The sequence below is a fragment of the Moschus berezovskii genome, chromosome 8 (assembly GCF_049115385.1).
Source record: "Moschus berezovskii isolate FMDL1 chromosome 8, NW_MosBer_1.0, whole genome shotgun sequence".
Taxonomy (NCBI): Eukaryota; Metazoa; Chordata; class Mammalia; order Artiodactyla; family Moschidae; genus Moschus; species Moschus berezovskii.
In genome coordinates this window covers 81361205-81376547 of record NC_142467.1, presented here as the reverse complement: position 1 = coordinate 81376547, position 15343 = coordinate 81361205, and the positions used below count along the sequence as shown (strand labels likewise).

General features: G+C 46.3%; 1 protein-coding gene across 3 annotated transcripts in view; it reads right to left on the bottom strand.

The window, feature by feature from the left end:
* SNCAIP (synuclein alpha interacting protein) overlaps positions 1 to 13631 on the bottom strand; it is a 164733-nt gene extending 151102 nt beyond the window's left edge. For all 3 annotated transcript variants that reach the window (XM_088838795.1, XM_055430038.2, XM_055430040.2), the window contains exon 1: positions 13432 to 13631. The gene's annotated coding sequence lies outside the window, so the exon portion shown is untranslated. The remainder of the gene's footprint in view (positions 1 to 13431) is intronic.
* Between the last annotated feature and the right edge of the window lie 1712 nt (positions 13632 to 15343).

Here is a 15343-nt window from a genome sequence, read left to right as displayed (position 1 = left end):
CTGGGAAAGGTTGGGGGTGGGAGGAGAAGGGGACGACAGAGAACGAGATGGCTGGATGGCATCACCGACTCGATGGACATGAGTTTGAGTGAACTCCGGGAGTTGGTGATAGACTGGGAGGCCTGACGTGCTGTGATTCATGGGGTCACAAAGAGTCGGACATGACTGAGCGACTGAAGTGAACTGAATCCCCAAGAGCAGGGCTTCTTAGGTGGCAAAGAATCTGCCTGCAATGCAGGATACACAGGTTTGATCGCTGGATCGGGCAGGTCCCCTGAAGGAGGAAATGGCAACCACTCCAGTATTCTTGCCTGGAGAATTCCATGGACAGGGGAGCCTGGCAGGCTACAGTCCATGGGGTCACAAAGAGTTGGACACAACTGAAGCGACATATGCTGTGTAGTCAGGATCCTGTCCCTCAGCAGTAACCTTCTCAAAAGATATAATCTCCCCAGATTCTTCTGAGTTTGGATTTAGGACAAAATCCTGTAATAAGCACAAGTCAATCAAAAGCTGTTCCTCAACACAAACAAGTGTTCTGCTATCTTCCATCTTTTAGGAAGGGCCTCTGCTTTGAAACATCAGCCCTGTGTACAAGGGCCTGCCTCCAACAGATCAAACAGAAATTTGTCCCTGTGGACTTTTTCTTAGTTCTGCTTTTGAGCTTGGGGAGGCCATTCTTTCACACCTGATCTTGACTGAAATAGCACATAGAAATCTTTCGTCTTTTTCAGGAACAAGGCAAATGAACTGGCATCGTTACCCCCTTTCATGCTGTGCAAGCATTAGCTTTGCATTTTTAAAAACTATTGTACAATGTGTCACACGGTCAGGTTTGCCAAAGAGAGGGAAAAGGAAAAAGGAATAGCAGAGTTGATTTCCTACATGCAAGTTTTAATGATTTTGGAAAACCATCAACTTGGATTAAATGCTGATTCTAATTTGACAGCTTCCCACTAACGGCAAGAATGCAAAGCCATTAATTAGCTTCGTGATAATTCTACATTAAAGGACAATCTATTTCCTTGGTAATTCTAATGAATGGACAAATTCATTTCATTAAAAACTCAAATACTTGATGAAGCTTATTTTGTCCAAGAGCTCTAGGTAAGATCTTTCAAACAAAATCAAACATCCTTGAAATGTTTGCTTTATTGCGCATACCTGGGCTTTCTGTGGCCAACAAAAGCTGCAAGACCTCTGCTGCATGAAACGCATTCACATACATTATGAGACAGAAACAAAGAACTGATCAAGTCCCTTAGTAGGAAAAGCTTATGTCCCTCTTCTTACCAAGTCAATCTCAGCTTGTGAAGAGCTGTTATTTCCTAGCAACAAGAGTAAACACTGTGCTACATTCAGGGCCCAAGATTTGTAACCATGTTAATCTGCGAGTACTCAACTTAATTAAAGATTAGACTTTTAAATTGTATTTCTAGTGCACAACAGTACTGTTAAATTATGATGATCAGTGGCTAAGTGTGCTTATGTCTGCAGAACTCAGGGAGTAAAAATGAATCATTTATTTCCATCTTCATATGACTGCCCTTCTCAGAGGCGCTTTTCTCCGAGTTCACGGGCCTTGGAGTTCATTGGAACTGTATGGCTAAAACACAGCTTGGAGACCTCATTTATGAAAATTCTTTTAAACCTTTCACCACTTTGGCAAATCCAGTCCAAATTCACCGAGCCAATTTAAAAGTAGCTCTCAGCCTTTTATAGGTTTTCAATTACACCAACACAGCAACACCAGAGCCGTCATGTAGGATGAAGGACACTGCAGATACAGAGAGCCACGGGTTCTTTTTAAGAGATGCAAATGAAAGCAGCCTTCCCAAAACTCGAGCCAACAGATGAAAAGCTTTGTCTGTCCTGAACCATCCTTTATTTATTAAAAAGAGATCATCAAATTACTTAAACATGGTTAGTGTTTGGTTATCTACAATAGGATGCACGCTATGATGTTTCTAGTTCTTTAGACTTTACTCTGCAAAAATATTGGCAGCTACTTTGCCCTCCAACTGTTCCAAATAAAATTTGTTTTTGAGAAATTGTTCAAAACATTCTCTAGACTTCATTCATCCTCCTCCTACATAGTGTGTGACAGCAGGATTTACTCTTCCCTGTATGCACTCTGAGAAACAAAAACCGCCAGCAGGTCAATGAGCTTTCCAGGTTGAAAACGGGAATCAACTGGAAGACAGAGGTTAGGCCCGATTCCACTTTCTATTTCAATGCATCCTTTGAGAGGCTCTGAGGTAACATACTCTGTTCTGAGACAAGAGGTCCTTAAAATGCTTATATGACTTAATAGATCAAACACAAATATTTTCTCCCATTTTCAAACTTTTGACTTTATGTGAATATGTGGTTTTGCATGGTATTGTGGCAGCACCAACCTTTGAGACTTGGTTGAATGAATTATTTTACACAGCATTTATCATTTGGGTAAAGTAGACAGGCAAGTGCATGAATGTTAGTTGGTTAGGAGCACTTGCAAAATTTAAACACTGTACATGCAAAGGCAAACTAACTCGGGCTGTAAATCTCCCATTCTCTCAGGGCGCATAGTCATGACTTTTAAACCACTGGAAGGATAGAGAAAGCTCATCATCATGACTGCAACAGCTCCCTGATGCAGCCTATCCCTTCTCTGTGAATTTAATATTCTAGATGTCGGTTGGCCTTCTTTGCAGTCTCAGAAGGAGGCTTGTCCAGTGGATGAGGTTTGTTTTGGTATTTGGACTGTCCTGCTTTTTTCCCCTTCTGTTAAATAAGACCATTACGATTTAACATGCTAGACTGCAATGAGTTCCCCGAGGGTTCAATACTAGAGGAGGTGTAGCTTACAGCACAATTCTAGGCTACAGTGTTCCTTTCGATTGTCCATTTGGTCTGACTCCAGTGTGGTTCTGGGGCACCAGAAAGAACCAGGGATTGAAAGGCAGGAGCCAGAGCTGGGAGGTGAGCCTCATATACCAGTCTCTTCAGTTCCTGAGATTACATACAACCTCCCCCTCCTTTAATGCATTCAGTGTCACAAATGCCAACTGTGGGCTCTGAGACGCTGCACTCTACACCAGGGACAGAGAGATGACCGACACGTTGCCTGCTCTCAAGGGCCCAGGGTCAAGAGCTCAGGCAATCGAGTACAACACCTCTTATGGGGTGACGGAAGAGATGCAAGCTAAGTGCTGGGAGACAGAGGTGGTGGTGGGGGCTGAGTCTGCCCTTGGGGCTCCGAAGGCCTCTTCAGAGCTCAAGCCTGCAGGCTGCAGTGAGAGCCACCAGCCACACGTGGCGAGTGAGCATGGCAAATGTGGCTGGTCTGAGTTAAGAAAAAAGTACACCCAACTGTACTCAATATCTTGTAATAACCTATAATGGAAGACAATGTTAAAAAATATATATATATGCATAAGTGAATTACTTCATGATACACCTGAGAATAACATAGCATTGTAAATCAACTATATTTCAATAAGAATTAACATTTTTAAAATAAAATACATCCAAATTTCAAAGAGTTTGGGAATGCAAAGAATCTGATTAATGCTATTTAAAAATATCAGTTACATGGGGAAATGCTAATATTTTGGATATACTGGGTTAAGTAGAACATTGCATGTGTGCTCTGCGTACGTTCTCAATAGCTTCAGTCATGTCCAACTCTTTGCAACCCCATGGACTGTGTAGCCCTCCATGCTCCTCTGTCCATGGGACTTTCCAGGCAAGAGTACCGGAGAGGGTTGCCATTTCCTCCTCCAAGGGATCGTTCTGACCCAGGGATCGAACCTGAGTCTCCTGCATCTCCTACACTGGCAGGTGGATTCTTTACCACCGAGCCACCAGGGAAGCCCAAGTAAAACATTAACATTAATTTCACCTGTTTCCTTTTACTTTTCTCACCACGTCTACTGGAAAATCTGAAATGAACCATGGATTCTATCACTTGTAGCAGGCAGTTCTGGTCACCAGCGGACGCTTGGGGAGAAAACCCAGGAGGCTGTCTTGGGGTGTTGCAGACAAGAGGGGAGAAGGAGCCATGGAATGAGAGAAGGGGAAACACAGGGGAGCTCACGAAGGGCTGCAAAGAGGAGAAGAGGCTGATGGTGTGTGTGCTCCCGGAAGAGCACTTATCATCGGATTCATCTGCAGCAGACACACCACTACATGAAGGCCAAAACAAGGACAACAGTCACAGCATCAATAAATGAGGGAGCCATGCTCTACTGGGACCAGACCGACCAGTCAGCCTGTCTTCATTCCATCTGCGGCTTGTCGTCTGGTCCCTCTGCCTTCTCACCTGCAGAGGGGGCCTGAGAGGAAACCACTCTGCTTACGTGTCCCCCTTTCCAGCCTTCATCTGCTCCAGCATTACAGGAGGCTCCCGTGGCAGAAGCAGCCACTAGACCGGCTTTCAACAGAGAGGCTGAGGGCCATCAGGACTGACAGAGGCTGGGAGTCTCCCTAGCCGGGTTTCATGCTTCACACAGTAAGAGGAACAGGCGTAGAGGCTGCAGGAACGGGCAGGGATGCAGATCAGGGTTCAGCTCCACTCTCACCACTTGGCAGCTGGGTAAAAATAAGTTCCTTCTCTGAACTTCACTCAGGACAGCTTAAAACAGGGCTCATCATGCACGTCTTTGGGGTTGGTTGGCTATGATGTGCTTTTCAAAAAGGACTGGCACATGGTGAGCACGATAAATGGTTGCATGTGATACCTGGTGAACACTCAACAATGGCTATTACCATTCTTCCAGATTACCGCTTTTAAGCAGGTTTTTAACCTGGAGTGTATGGAGCCCCGGGAAATCCACAGATGGAAACTCTTGAAATCAGATACACAGTGTGTGTATGTGGGTGTATGTGTACATCTTTTTTTCTCTAAGGAAAGGATCTATCACTTTCATCATAGCCTCAAAAAGACTCTCAGACTCAAAACAGGTTAAGAAACATTCTGTGGCTTCCAAAATCTTTACCTTATTTTGTGTATCCTTAGTATATGTTTCAGTGTGGTTCTCAGAATGAAGCCTCTTTGATGCCTGTTCAAGAGACCTGTGCATTACACACAACAGGACAATCTCTGTAAGAGGCCTGTATTGTCTGGCCACAGCAGAATCACAAAAACATGATGGGAATTTCTAAGGTACACATTCATCTTGATTTCAACTACCTATAGAACTGGTGTCCTTACCTCTTTAAACACACCTTTTCCCATAGTGTTTCTGACATAACGGATGGCCAAGGGAGGCAGCTGGAAGGTTTTACTCTTAGGAAGTGGTCACTTCATTTTAGAAAAACAATGAAAGCATCATAACAGATGACTCAGAAGAGCCCAATCAGAGATGGGGTCTATTCCTCAATGGCCCAGCTGAGGGTCTGGCAGCTCTTCAGTCCCCAGGAAGGGAGAGCTTAATGGCAAGCAAGCTGCTTCAACTCTTTACATGTTAGTTTTCTCAGATGGAGAGAGAGGATGATAATGTAGTACCTCCTTCCTGGAGCCTCTGTGAGGATTCACTAAGAATAACTGGAATGCATCTGAGCTGGTAAGTACCCAACACAGAGTAAGCACCTCAGATATTAATTAATGCCTTCTTTATGGTAGGAAGAAAAATTATTCCTCATCTGATCTCTGAGCCATAGATTCTAGCCTTGATATTCACTTTGGGCCACTTGCATTTTTCCAGCTCTTTTCTAAGGTAGCTTTTAGTGACCAAGTAGGAAACAAGCAGTTGGGAGAACTGATGGAGAAGTGTCTGAGCAGCATTTTCAAAAGTAACCTGTCTTCATGTCCACTGTTCCGAGAAGCAAATGTGAGAATGAGGTTAAAGGAAATAGAATAAATCTATTTAAAATCACCTTAAAAACCTGAATGTTAACAACTCAGTACACATATCTCATTCATTCATTTACAAAAATATCCCTATGAGAGGCACTGTTACGAAGCTCAGGAATATACAAAGACGAGGAAGGGCAATGCCTTGCTCGAGACGTTCAGAGCAACGGCACAGACAGAAAGTATACCCAGTGCTGTCCCACAGGGTCAAGTCCAAGGCAGGGCCTTGGACCAGCAAAGGTTTCTCAAAAGAGTAACACTTGAGTTGTGTCAGGAAGGAGAAGCAGCTTTTCACTAGGTCAAGAAAGAAGAGCAATACTCCACAGAGACCACAACAGATGCAAAAGCATGAAAATGAGAGAGAAAATGGACGCTTGGTGACCTTGAACGCTAGAGAGGTCATCACAGCATGGGGAGTGCGCGGGCAGCTAGAAGTCACTGCGCACCCTCCTCCCATCCATCCTCTGTGTCCAATAGGAGGCAGGACACACATCATCGGGAACCCCCAAATTCATGGTCAAGAGCTTGGGCTTCTTCCCCAGAGCTATGAAATTTCGAATGGTTCTTTTTTTTTTAAATTGAGAGACAGCTGACATATAACATTACAATAGTCTCAGATGCACAATATGACGATTTGATATTTGTACATATTATGAAATGATAATCACAAGAAGTCTAGTTAAAATCTGTCACACAAGCTTACAACATTTTTCCTTGTGATAAATTTTTAAAACCTACTTTCTTAGCAACTTTCAACTATGCAACATAGTACTATTAACTATAGTCACCAGGCTGTATATTATAGCCCCATGACATTTATTTTACTGCTGGAAGTTTGTACTATTTGGCCATGGACATGTGGTTCAATTTTAACTCTTTGTTCTTTAGAAGGAACTCTCAGGTAGTGGTGAGGAGAACAGCTTGGCAGGGAGAGACTGGGAGCAGCATTTCAGAGGTGACTTGTGAGAAGTGAAGGAGTAAAAAACAGTTAGGATCTAAACCAGGGGTTCCCAGCCTCCAGGATTTAATGCCTGACGATCTGAGGTGGAGCTGATGTAATAATAGTAGAAATAAAGCACACAATAATTGCTATGTGCTTGAATCATCCTGAAACCAACCACCCCTCACCCTGACCCTAGTCCTTGGAAAAACTGTCTTCCACAAAACTGGTCCCTGGTGCCAAAAAAGTAGGGGATCACTGATCTAAACTGACGTAGGGAAAAAGAGTAAGACTGAGAGATGGATCTGGAGACCTTGGTGATTGATTAGGTGGAGGTGGAAAGGAAGATGGTCAGACCAGGGCTATCTCCAGGTTACGGCTTGGTAGCTTAGCAAGATATACTATGTCCTCCAGGGAAAACAGATGGAACAATAGGTATCTGCTGCCTTTGTTTGCACAGCCTCCACTCTCTTTTCAGTATTTTCTCTTTAAAACCTACCTGTTTCCAGCTCTCAGGTCACGGGGTTTAGGAGGGCTTTGCTGACCACCCTCCCCCCATAAACCTCCCCATGCCCCCTCCCATGCACCTTCCCTGGCACCCAGTCACCCCTCACATAGACTCCCTCCTGCTCCTGAAGGCCCCAGGACACGACTGGGCTCATCGTCAAGGCGGAGCCAAGGAGCATATTCCCAATCTCTGGCCAAAAAAACTGGTTCGGGCATGAGCATTTGATCAAAGTGGTCTAAGTAGAGTTAATCCTGAATTATTCTCTTTTCCCACAGGGATTAAGTCTAAAGCTGCTGATGAACATTTTACCACCATGAAAAGAGAGAAAATCAGAATTTGGTCCTCCCTGTAGGCTGCAGTCTGTGGGGTCGCTAAGGGTCAGACTCGACTGAGTGACTTCACTTTCACTTTTCACTTTCACACATTGGAGAAGGAAATGGCAACCCACTCCAGTGTTCTTGCCTGGAGAATCCCAAGGACGGGGGAGCCTAGTGGGCTTCTGTCTATGGGGTCACACAGAGTCGGACACGACTGAAGTGACTTAGCAGCAGCAGCAGAACTTTTCCAACACAGGAACCAGGATATGTCCCTTCCTACTTGAACACTGGGTTTCTGTGACTTGCTGCCAAGAGTCCTGACAGATACAAAAAGTAAAGACAATTGTGTTTCAAAAAAAAACCCAGGGTCTATTTTTGTAACTGGGATTATAAAAACCTGTATTTCTGTGACACTAGTACCTTAAAAATTTCAATCTATAAAAGGCACTTAGGGGACTTGATAGCCAATTCTTCTCTGAATAATGAAAATCCCAGAGAAGGAAATGGAAACCCATTCCAGTATTCTTGCCTGGGAAATCCCATGGACAGAGGAGCCTGGCAGGCTACAGTCCATGGAGTGGCAAAGAGTCAGGCATGACTGAACAACTAAACCACCACCACCGATACCTTAAAACATTTCAATCTATTTAGGGACTTTATAGCCAATTCTGTGAATAATGGAAATCCAGACCAGACTGTTTTAGAAAATGTTACTGTGGCAGATAAAGGCACATTCACTCACTAAACTAATGTTTATAGAATATCTTCTGGGATATAAAAAAGTGTGGGCTCGGGTTTGAGCTGGTCCATCCCAGGCTCTTCCATAAAGCACAGCTGTGTGTGCTGCTGAGCCAAACTGCGGGATATGAGTGAGGCCAGATGTTTCAGGCCAGCCTGACAGCTGCACTCTATGGTAGGGAGGCCACCTGAATTTCAGACAGGCCACCTATAAAACAAGGCTGGCGAAGCAGCACCTCCACTGAACCCTCAGGTGAAAGGCAGAAAAGCACGTGTTGTGCATTCCTCTACCCTCTAATAAGACATCCACTGATGTTTACAGAGGAGCCTACACTGTGCTGGCTCTCTCCTGCCACCAGCATGGGTGTTAAGTGTCGCGAATGCACTGGCATCTCTATGTACATGTGCCTAAAGTGTCAGCTCCTACCCTGCCCACTTCCCGGTAGGTGCTACTGCTGCTAGTCGCTTCAGTCATGTCTGACTCTGTGCGACCCTATGGACAGCAGCCCACCAGGCTCCTCTGTCCATGGGATTTGTAGGCAAGAATACTGGAAAAGGTTCCCATTTCCTCTCCTCCCGGTAGCCAGGCCCAAAGAAATCATCAAGTGTTCATCTCCGGCAGGGATTTGTTGGTTCTGCTACCCTGTGTCCATTCTCAATTCTGACAGCAAAGCTCCCAAGTCCTTTGAGGAAGCACCCACCTACTCCCCCATTATGTGCTATCTGAGCAGGGCTATCAGTGAACGCTTCTAGCTCAGCAGTGTGCCTGCCACTCAAACTAGGCCAAAGGAGTTCTTCCTGCTTTGCTAAGTGCAAGGGCAGAGCCTTCCAAGGGCTGACAGCCAGCTGTATGCCTCAGGAACAAGACCTTCAGTTTCCACTCCCCAGCTCCCCAGAGGAGTTCCGTTTCTATCCTGAGAGTGGTTCTGACTGGCCTTTGACTCTCAGGATATCCTCCAGGTTGCATTTGTTTTCTATTGCTTTACAACTAGAGAAACATAACTGTATACAGTCCACTGTGATTTAAACTCTAAGCAATAGTTACATTCATAGTATACTCTGCAGCTTATAAAGCAGTCTCACGTTCATTTATCTCTTTTAATCAATCTTCCTGGCACTGAATTTTTCACCTCCCCCCAAATAAATCACTTATTGATTTCTCTATTTCTCACAACAGCACAATCATTCTTTCAGTCACTTAAGCTTTTTTAAATCTCATAATGATTCTGACTCTTGTATAATCAGTCACCTAACCCAAAATATGGGATCTCCCAGATCGATCCCTGCTTCCCAGGTGGCACTAGTAGTAAAGAACCCACCTGCCAATGCAGAAGATGGAAGAGATACAGATTTGATCCCTGGGTTGGGAAGATCCCCTGGAGGAGGGCATGGCAATCCACTCCAGTATTCTTGCCTAGAGAATCCCATGAAGAGAGGAGCCTGGCCAGCTACAGTCCATAGGATCACAAACAGCTGGACAGGACACGACTGAGCGACTTAGCCCAAATGCACAGATGGATTCCTTCCTTTCCATCTTCTCTGCCTCCCCCTTTGTCAGAGCCTTCCTCACCCTTCAACAATGGATTGCTGACTTTGCTACCAGCCTACTGTCTCCAAACCATCGTCACACCACTAGAATAGGATATAGCTAAAATTTTATTATCATTGTTATTCCTTTTCTTTCTGTGGTTTACAGAACAAAGATTACAGGACAATGATTTATAGGGCAATTCCCTAACTTCAATTCTGGGCTGTCTCCAAGTACACTAGCTTACAGTACACTATCCCTCAGCACAAAAACATTGGCTGGAACAAGTATTTTCATACACATACTAGATTGAAAAAAAATAGCCACAAATTTTTGCAGCTCCCGCTGACAGCAAGTGGAGTCTTTCAATACCCTCCTGAATTTGGGGAGACCCTGTGATTTGATTTGGCTGAGGGGAAGGTATAGCAAATATAATGCAAGCAGAGACTTAAAAATCACCTTAAACTGGGGTTTGTTCTTTTGCTGCTCTTGGAATACTGCTTGTCTGTCACATAAAGAGGCCCAGGCTAGTCAGCTGGAGAATGGGAGGCACATGCCACAGTTACTTGTTAACCTGACCTAATAACTATCAGACACAAATGAGACCATCCTAGATCATCCAAACTACCAGGTGACTGAACATAACAGAGGAACTCAGCCAAGAGCAGCAGAAGAACCACCTTGCTGAACCCAACTTGAACTACCAACCACACAATTGCAAGCAATACAGTCATTTTAAGCAATGATTTGGGGATGATTTGTTACACAGCAATGGATAACTGAGAAAACATCTAAGCTGACTTGGTTACTTTCTCATGGGAATTCCTTTTCAATTACTGCTCACTGTCTTGGGCAATTAATCATAAAATATCTTCTTTCATGTTTTGTATCATTACTTAATTTTTCATGTATCCTATTTTTCCCCTTGTAAGTTCTTTGTGAAGAGACTCTGCATTTTATATTTTTATACCCCATGTATGTACAAAGTGTATATACAATGTCTATTTAGTAATCAATCAGCACTTTTCCAGGACCCAGCTGTCAATCATATCAATTAACATTAATAATTTCAACACGTATTTTGATCAATAATTTTAAAAGCTTAAAAAAGGAGCTGATAAGCTATATAAATTATAAAATATAAAATCCAGTTATCTACAGGCATAATATCATGCATAGGATACATATTAGTAACCACTTCATTGAATCATTTCCAGAAAATTAATTCTTGCAAGCAGAATCTGCACACCAATCTAAGAAGCATAAGGAAACAAGCATGTAAAGGTAAAAGTTTCACAGAAGCAAATATTTGATTTTCACCAGGAAATTATTTTTCTCCCAAGATACCTATTTCTCCTATGTGGTTTGCACCCCTAATCTGACAGACTGCCAAAAACAAACCTTCTGTTCTAAGAGTATCACTTGATTCTCTTGTTGCTATTCAATTAGATTTTGCATTTAAAAGAAGAATTCCCTTGTGTTTCTTATAATGATGCACCTGCTCCTTGGGAGATTTCCTCTTTTGACAAGAAATGCCTTCAATCTGGCAAGAAAAATGACTCTAGCCTTTCTCTGATAATATCAAAGATCATTTGTTTGTATTAGATGTTTATGTGGGTTTTCCTCCTCTTAGGAGCAGTAAAATACTGCTGCAATTCCCTCCAAGACAAGAGTGCACAGAAATTTCTTGGCCTCTGTTCTGAATTTCCACTGTACACCTGCACAAGAACTAGTTGAAAGTAGCAGAGCAACACAGTAGACAGAGAAATCCATTTGCCTTAGTCCCTTCCTTTTGGATATCCATACACAGTAGTAAATGTCAAATCAATAACTGCCGCATCATTTCAAATCTATCATATTGGACTTTTCCTCATGAAATGCTTGCTCTAAATAAAATGAAGTTTATGCTCAAAACTGTATTATTTATTTATAATTTATTTTTAACTGAGATGTCCAAATATCCTTAAGAGAAGCACCATCTTCTTTCTGTGTCTAGACCGGAAACTCCTACACATTTGGGTAATCTTCAGTTAATACTGCCTTCCAGAGAGACTTCTGCAATGGGGACAAAATGTCACACCTTTTCAAATAAAGGACACCTGAAGGTGTCTCCCTAGACTCCAGCCAGGCTGAACGTAATTTAACATTGAGATGCATCAGAAATACCCAACAGACATTCTCTAGATGTGAACCCATTAGCATACTGCTTTCCTAAACCTTATCCTCTCTGCCTTTGAAAATTTCAATATATACAAACGAAACACAGATTTCAACCCATTCCCAACTGGGACGTCTGCTCCACAATAAGAGAAATAGGTTTTTGCCTCTTTGCAGATTTAGCAGGGAAAGCCATGCTTGAAAATGATGTGTTTAGAGTGACACCTTGGAGAACTGACACACTCTGCACACATGCAATCCTCATAAGCCTCCCCAGACAGCCCTTATTTCATTTTGCACACTGCACCCTGGCTGGGCTCCACAGCACATGGTGTGTGGTGAGACTGTCCTGCAGCGGTTCTCCCTTCCTCGCAGCTCTTTGATGGACACTTGTCAGTAATAGCCAGGAGGAGTGGGGTCCAGCCACCAGCAAGTGAAAAACGGGCCACCGACAGTAAGCTTCCTTAATTAACTTTCCCAAGGCAAGCCTGTTCCCACAGGAAAAAACACCACGTTTCCCCTCTCCTAGCGGTCCATTGAAAATGAGCAACAATGCTGTTGCCTTTTTGTTTCCTAAAGACTTTCTTCCCCGCAAGCAGTAGCGTGTTCCTCAAAGAATGCTAGTATTTCCTGTGGAAACTGTATGGTTGCCAGTAGTGGCTCATAATTTTCCCTCTTTTCCTTTCTTAAAAATGAAATAAACAAAACGTGGCATTTGACAATAGCCAAATTACCAGTCACCTCGCTTACCACCTGCAGATGAGAGACATCACCACAAAAGGAGGCCAGGAGGGAAACACTCCTAGCAACAATTGACCCGGACGAACGGGGGACTCAGGACAGCGCCCGAGGGTGGTGGTCGCAGCCCTAGAGGACCGGTCAGCCAGGGGGCCGCGGTGCCCAAGAGCGAGGGGCTCCCCTTGGGCCACGGCAACCCTAGGCGTCCCTCCTTTGCGATTACTATTATTTTGTTGGTACTGTTTCTATTACTATTACTTTGTCCCTGGTTACCTCAGTTCTTAGCAGCCCGGCACTGCCCATCCCTGCCTCCCACACCATCCCAGGTGGCAGGGAGAATAATAACCACACGAAACCGGCAAAGGAAAAGGGCGATCGTTTGGAAGCTGAGTTGGGGGCTCCTCCGCCCTCCCTCAAGACGAGAAGCCGCTTGGCAGGCGCCGCCAACGTTACTATAGAGACCTCCCCAAACCCCTTCTGCAGAGGCACCGCCGCCACTCGAGCCGCCGGGACTCGCCGCACAAAGGGGGCCCCCCCGGGGCTCGCGGCGGGGCGCGGGGACCCCCGCCCGGGTCGCCCGGTGCAAACTTGGAAAGGCTCAGTCGCTGGAGCCGTCGCGCCCCACCCCCGCCTCCCCGCGGCGTCCACCCCGGGACCTGGACTCACCCCGGGCGCCCGGCGCTGCGACTGCTCCGAAATGCGGACGGACGGACGGACAGACGGACGGCGGCGGCGGGAGCAGGAACCGCGCGAGCCGGCGGGCGGCGGAGGCGCTGCCGCGGCCCCGCTACGTCACAATGCGGCCGGGCCTCCAGCGCCTCTCCCCCCGGACCCCCAGCGGGCGCGCGGCGGCGGGAGGAGGCAGCCCCGGGGCGGCGGGCGCGGAGCTGGCGCCGAGGGACGCGGAGCGCCGGGCGCGGCGCACCACCGGGCGGGGGCGCGGTCTCCACGGCCCGGGCCGCCGCGCCCTCCCGCCGCCGCCGGGCGCCCGCCCCCCGGCCCGCGAGCCCGGCTCGGCCTGAGTGACGGCGACCCTCCCCGCCCTCCCCGCGGCGGCCCCCAGCCCCGGCCGCGCCGCCTGCTCGGCCGCCAACCTGCTCTTTCCCGCTTTACCTTTGGTCTCGCACCTCTGTGTCTCTGCTGCTCAGCTGGCTGCCGCCGGCCTCCTCCCCTCCCACTTCGTGCCCCCTTTCTCCTCCGCCCCCCACCCCGGGGGATGAAGCGCCCCTCGCCGCGATCCCGGCGTCAGCCGCTGCCATCTCATTGGTCCCAGCCCATTCCAGGGTTCCAGCCTCGGCCGGGCAGACACTCGGGGAGGGGGTGACGGAACGTGGGCACGGTCCTGGGAAACTGCCCTGCTTCGGGAGCCCCTTGGCGGAGGACTTTTGCCTTGGCACAGTGCTCAGCCCCAGTCCTCCCCCGGTCTCGCCCACCCTCGAGGACTTCGCCAAGGCAGGCAGGCTGAGGGGTCTCTGCCCGGAATGTTCCGTGCTGCAGTGTGGGTGGTGGATGGAGACTTTGGTCTGAACTGATGGTGTTTCTAATTCAACAGCGTTTAATACACCGACGGCCCTTTAGTAATACTAACTTTACCCTCAGCGGCTCTGTCTTAATTGGGAGGGGGCGGGGGCTGCTGGATAAGGCATCCGTCAGTCCGCCCTGGGTGACGGACTCCTTCCTTCCTTATTTCCGAAGTGAAGTCTGGAGGAGTGGAAGCACTGATGCGAACCTTGGCTCGCGATCGTCTCGCTCTTGCCCTTTGGAAAGCTGTAAATGGTTTTTAAGAAGTCTCTTTCCCCACCCGGGAGAGATGGCTCAGAGAAGCTCACTCAGCAAAGCCTTTGAGGGCCACTTTCCTGCTCCTGGGTGTGGCCGCTTGTCTGATGCTGCTCCAGAGAAAAGTGTGAGGAAGCGAGTTCCCTTGTCTGTCTGCTTAGGGGCCGCCTGGTTCCCTTGCCAACTCCGGAGGACAAGAGTGGCGCAGCGATCCTGGGAAATTTGGCCCCATCTGGGTTAGTGGCGGTGGGATGTATGGCATGTGTAAGGCGGTCATTGAAAACATATTACCAGTAAAAAAGGAAGGGCATGGTTGTTTAAAAACTGTGGTTGCCTGGATGACTAGTGTAGTGCCTACGAAGTCCGGGGGCTGCTGTGTTGGCACTGCAGGGAAGAGGCCCTTGTTCTATTCGGAGGACACACCCAGCCCTCCCTGCCCTGGACCTCTTTGGATGAGAAGTAGGTAGTCTCTGAAACAAGGACTGCCTTGAAGGCCAGCAGAAGACATTTCACATGCTTTTGATTCCATTTCCGATTGAGAAACTAAATTTCTCTCTCCACTGTCTTACATAAACAGCCGAAAGTATGTTCTGCCGGTGTGGTAATTTGTTTACAGTAATTTATCAAATATAAGACTTTAAGTACATACATGGAAAGTGGCTTCACAATTCGAAAATATCCACTATCCCTCAAAATTTAAAATCAGATGACATCATATGGCACTAAAAAATACTTGAAAATATTGGGTTTAATTCTTTCACATCTGGTTAAAATAAAAATGCCTCTTTTTTTTTTTTTTTTT